The following is a 6000-nucleotide window of genomic DNA, read 5'->3' as shown; positions in this document are numbered from 1 at the left end:
GAACATGCAAACTCCACGCACATAGGGCGGAGGCGGGAATCCAACCCCCTTCCCCAGAGGTGGTAACCACCGTGCCACACTTACGTCATTTCTTTATTTCTCTGTGACTCAAATTGAAACATATAATTAAAATGAGACCTTGAGATTTGTTTTCCCCTCTCAGTTCTTTACTGATTCTCTTCATCCTTCAGTTTTTCTTCCTTATTTCTATGAGCCAGCATTCTTAGCCATCTACTTTACACAGCGAGAGCAAGGCGAACGTTAGACTTTCGGGATGTTGTTCAGTACCTCTGACTGGATACATTTAAGTGTAAAGTTGTTTGATGACTTGAGTTGGATTTTACTGATACTGGCTAATCATTTCATCGTTTTGTCTGAATTGTAGTTATGTTATAGTAGTTATGGCTTTGCTTCAAAATTTCAGGCCCGACTAGAGCTCAAATTAAAACAAAAGAGTTTTGCTCAATCATGTCGGTTGATGGTACATAACCGCTTACAGACTTGCCCTGCCACTTTCTGATCATCAATGGAGCACTGTGCCGGATCCATGCAGCGAAATTTATCTCAGTGGGTGGTGGAAGCAAAGTTCAGCCTTATGCAAATGAGTGTGACAGCCATTTTGTGTTTAACCATTTGATTTACAAATGGAAAGACTTTTTTCTGCGATAACAAACCCATTTAACTGTCATATAAACGCCCACTGGTGTCCACAAGTGGACACGCTACGTGTCAGTTCTATTTCTGACAACCTAATAAGTTCTATCACTGCCAGATTCATTAAAAAGGAGCCCGTAGTGGCCAATAAATTTTTTTGTGAGGGCCAGCGGCACCCGAGGCCTCCCATTAAGTATTTCAGTGATGATCAATATAAAGAACGCTGATGGAAATAGAGTCGTTGATGCTGGGTCCTCAAAAAGACTGGAGCTTAAATTCCCAAATGCACTGTATAGTAAAAAAAAATCATTTTATATGAGAGAGAGAGAGTATTCAGTGTGATGCTCACTCTCCCATTTCATAATGATCTTTGTGCTGCAATGTTGTTGTTTTTTGTTGTTGGTTTTTTTTTTTGTGGAAAATTGGCCCTGAATGTCACCTCTGTATCATGAGTCAGATTTGTAAAAATGATTGGTCATGGTCATTTGAGAAACTGAATCGAGCAAGTTTGAAGTTAAGTAGCTAGCGTAGGTGATTATCGACATGTTTCCATCTAACTAAATGCCTACATCTAGCTAGAGGTATCATGGGACTGTGCGTGTCAGGATTGTGATCCTGCAGGACCCAACAAAAACAAACAAATAACTGCGTGAGTAGAGTCAAACTTTAGTCAAACTGCAGGTGTGGAACAAAGTCACATCTCTACATTTAGCTATGTTTGAGAGTACTGGATTGTAGTTAAGTGGACTATCAAGCTGATTTGAGTCCATGTCTCTGATGGTGGCAAAGCTTGACAGGCCTGAGCTTCATCTTGCTAGTTGTGATGCTGTGGGTGCTAACCATGAGTCAAGCGTGTCTCATCAATCCTGGTGTGTGTTTCTTCTGTGCTTTGTGTTTGGGATTGCCTGTTTTGTTTGTTCCAATGCTAATCGTGTAATAGTGAGCCTACACACATGAGCTGATTTGCTTTGGAATTTCGTCTCTCTCTTTTTGCACTGATTGGTGCTGATCTCGGGGCAGCTGGCATTGCGGATGTTCTTGTTTCATACAGCTTGAGCCGTAACAGCACGGAGTTACTGTAGACATAGGGTATGTTTTTATTAGTTTAGCACATCCAGCCACTGGGATTTTCACCCGTACTTCAAGGCAAAACTACTCCAGCTCCTTCAAGTTAGATGGGTTGTGTTGGTGTACAGCAATCTTCAAGACATGCCGCAGATTCTCAATAGGATTGAGGTCTGGGCTTTGACTAGGCCATTCCAAGACATTTAAATGTTTCCCTGTAAGCCACTCGAGTGTTTGTTTAGGGTCACTGTCCTGCTGGAAAATGAAAATCCATCCCAGTCTTAAATCTCTGGCCTGGCAGACTGAAACAGGTTTTCCTCAAGAATTCGCCTTATATTTGGTGCCATCCATCTTCCCTCAAATACTGAGCAGTTTCCCAGTCCCTGCCGATGAAAAGCATCCCCACAGCATGATGCTGCCACCACCATGCTTCACTGTGGGAAAGGTGATCTTGGGGTAATGGGAAGTATTGTGTTTGTGCCATGCATACCGTTTCCTAACGATGGCCCTAAAGTAAAATTTTAGTCTCATTTGACCAGAGAACCTTCTTCCATGTGTTTGGGGAGTCTGCCACATGCTGTTTGGTGAACTCCAAACATGTTTTCTTTTTTTTTTTTTTCTTTAAGCAATGGCTTTTTTTTTGGCCACACGTCCATAAAGCCCCACTCTGTGGAGTCTATGGTTTAAAGTGGTCCTATGGACAGACACTCCCATCTCCGCTAAGGATCTTTGCAGTTCCTTTAGTGTTATCTTAGCTGAATCTCTGATTAATGCCCTCCTTGCCCGGTCTGTGAATTTTGGTGGGCGGCCTTCTCTTGTCAGGTTTGTAGTGGTGCTACAGCCTTTCCATTTTGTTATAATGGATTTAATGGTGCTCCGTGGGATGTTCAAAGTTTGGGAGAGCCTGACCTGTGTGGAGAGCTCCTTGGACTACATGTTGCTTGATTAGTGGTCTTAGAGACTCAGGGGCTTTTCCGAACAGGTATATTTATACTGACATCATGTGACAGCGCATGATGACACTTTGATTGCATAAAGGTGGAACTTAATCAACTAATTATGTGACTTCTGAAATTAATTGGTTGGACCAGCTCTTATTTAGGGGTTTCAAAGGGGGTGAATAAATACAACTTTTCAGGGTTTTTTTTCTATATTTTATAAACAAGGTATATTTTTTATCATTCCACTTCAACAATTTGGACTATTTTGTAAGGTTCATTATACAAAATCCAAATAATTCCAGGTTGTACTGCAACTAAACAGGATTCCAAAACAGAAAACTTTCACAAAGCACTGTAAATACGTATTATTCTTGTATAAAACATTTCTAAATAGGTTATTATGAATTAATTATTAATACAGTGCCCTCTTCATAGCGATTTGATTTAGAATATTTTTGAAAAGCTCATTAGCTTGTCAAGTTTCCAACCGAAAAGGCTGCTTTAACCTAACTGATGAAGGACCGCCCAGTTCATTAACTATTCATGGGGGTGTGTGCTAAATAAAGTTGTGTGTGTGTTGACTCAAGGTTATGATGTCAACATTCAGGAAGGAAGTGGATCAGAAAGTGGCATTAAAGAGGGACAAAGGCTTCTGTGTCTGAACCTCGCTTCCTCTCCCTCTCGCTCTGTCCTCACTCTCCTCTCTTTTCTTCAGCTTCTCCCCCTCGCTCTGTCTTTCTGTTTTCTCCATTATGTTTTCTCCATTTCCATTTCTCTCCTCTTGCTTCAATTCAATACAGTGCAATTCAAGGTCTCTCCTTCTATCTCTTTCTCTGTGTGTCTCTCCGTCTTATTCTCTATAGTCCTAGAGTATGGGCCAAAACAACAGAAATTGTTTTAGCCTCTATTTACGGACTGCAGCCTACACACACACACACACACACACACACACACACCCACCAGCCTGGTGGTGATTAGAGCCTCAAAGATCAAAGTCTTTTCTTTGGCCTCTGAAAGCAGGAACAATAAAACCCACCAGGGATAAAAACCCTGTTCATCCTTACACATCGGACGGATATAAACACTGTGACTGTACATGAGATATTCGGTGTCGAATTATATTTATAGAGAGTGTACAGTGCACTGCATTCATACAACTAGGGTTGTCACGGTACCAAAATGCACCTTTCTTGTCCACAAGCTTTTGTGGATTTGGAACCACCGAAGCAGCAGCTCCGTAGGCCGTCATGTCTTCTTGTTGCACGGTGCACCCATGAAAAGTTCAGACAGAACTTCAGTACTGGGTGGACCCTAATGAAGTCCTTAATTAGTTGCGTCAGGTGTGCTTGAGACAACACCTGTTTTGCATATTTGTGCTGTTGTGAGGGATTCTATTCAGGGGGATGAATAATTTTTGGACTGGAGAAGTCATTATAAGTTGCATTTTCAGTTGAATTTGGGAAAACCACTTGAAGCATTCGTTGTGTTGAACTATTTCAATTGCTTTTGTTTGATTTGGTCATTGAAAACAGCTGAAAATCTATACATTTTGACACAAAACCTAATTTGCAATGGGGGTTGAATAATTAGGGGTTCGAGCCTGAAGGGCTCAAACCCTATTGTAATTGTAAGGATGTATTTTTACGATTTATTATTATTATTATTATTATTATTATTATTATTATTCTGCCCTAAAACTGATCGTGCGTACCAAACTGTAAGGCCTAGAGAGCTGAAACTTTGAGGGAAGGTAGTACTACAGCTTCGCAAAGTTTCGGCCCGATCAGCCAGATGGTGGCGCTATAGTGAGCATGTTTAGAAAAAATGGCCATAACTTTTGAACTGTTTGTCACAGACTCTTGGATTTTTTTGGAAAACATACTTTTGCGAACTAGTCCTAGGATTTTGTCCGATCAGGACCAAACCAGTTACAAATGATTCTATGGAGTCTCCATATCGAAAGTTATCAAAAAAATGTTTGAACTTTCGACTTTCAGTAGCTACGGTATGTGAAAACACAGGAAGTAGGCGTGGCCACTTTTACGTAAATGGATATAACTCTTGAACGAAATGAGATATCTTCATCAAATTTGGCACACTTATGTTTCAGGACACTCTGTGGTGGCCCAGAAAGTTGGTGCAGTTTTGCCACATGGTGGTGCTATAATACTGAAAAAAAACATGAAATTGGCTGTAACTAAGGAACCGTTGATCTGATTGACTTCCAAATTTGCATACGGGGTCTTTGTCTCAGTTGCCATCACTGTGTGTGAGTACATCCACGTATGTTGAAAAACATGGCCGCCATCAGCCAATCAAATTTCGGTAGTTATTAGACAAGGTAGCAAATGGCCGATCGGAACAAACTTGGTGGACCTATTTGACTCTTGGTCTAAGAGGTTTTTGTACAAAGTTGTAAAAAATCAGCCACTAGGTTGTGCTATCATGATTTTTTTCGTTGTTAATGGTTTCTGATAATGTTAAAAACCTACTTTTGCAAACTAGTCATAGGTTTTTTGCCCAAGTGAAATAAAACTATTGCAGGAAATACTTTGGACTTCTCAGATCAATAGTAATCAAAAAAGTCGAACGTTTGATTTACCCTCGCAAAGCCAGATCAAACGGTTTGAAGTGGGTGTGGCCACTTTTACTTAAATTGCTATAACTCTTGAAAGGAATGAGATAATTTCACTAAACCTGGAGTACATATGTATGGCTAAATTTGAGGACAGATGTAAAAAAACAACAACAACATTACTGAGTGTGACCAGTTGGTGGCGCTATAGCAAAACAAAACATGAAATTGGCAGTAAATGTGGAACCATTGGTCCAACAGACTTGATATATAAAGCTTGCAAGAATTGTCCTTGTCGAGGGTCCAATCAGCATATACCAGGACAATTGTGAATCTTGAAAAACCAATGGTCGAGCAATGTTCAGCAGCTATTAGACAAGCTTAATGAAGGCCAATATTTCTTAAAATTATCTTGGTTTTTCTTTGATTTAGGTGCTTATAGGATTGCACAATAATAAGTAATATCTTTTAACATCTTTAAGGGCACTAAACGGCTTGAACCCTGATAATTGCTGCTTGCAGCTATATTTTTGATCGCTCCTGTTATAATCAACGACGAATTTACACTGCTATTATATCGATTGACAATAAACTTGAATTGAACAAAACTTTTTTCAGAAAACCACACCAATTTCCCCAACCCTTTGCACACAGTGGAGCATTTTGGATATAAACATAAGTCTGTACTCGTGCACCACTGTCGTGCTTCCATGCTACACAAGCTCCGCTTTACAAAGTTTGCAGGTTTCAATCTTCATCACTGCA

At 40.2% G+C, this 6000-nt stretch overlaps 1 protein-coding gene across 9 annotated transcripts in view; it reads left to right on the top strand.

The window, feature by feature from the left end:
* The window catches only part of caskin1 (CASK interacting protein 1), a 152743-nt gene that overhangs the window by 77373 nt on the left and 69370 nt on the right, over nucleotides 1-6000 (top strand). The window lies entirely within an intron of this gene.

Source organism: Ictalurus punctatus, chromosome 2, assembly GCF_001660625.3.
Source record: "Ictalurus punctatus breed USDA103 chromosome 2, Coco_2.0, whole genome shotgun sequence".
In the NCBI taxonomy this organism is placed as follows: Eukaryota; Metazoa; Chordata; class Actinopteri; order Siluriformes; family Ictaluridae; genus Ictalurus; species Ictalurus punctatus.
The sequence above is the reverse complement of the archived record's forward strand: the minus strand, read 5'-3'. Positions and strand labels throughout refer to the sequence as shown.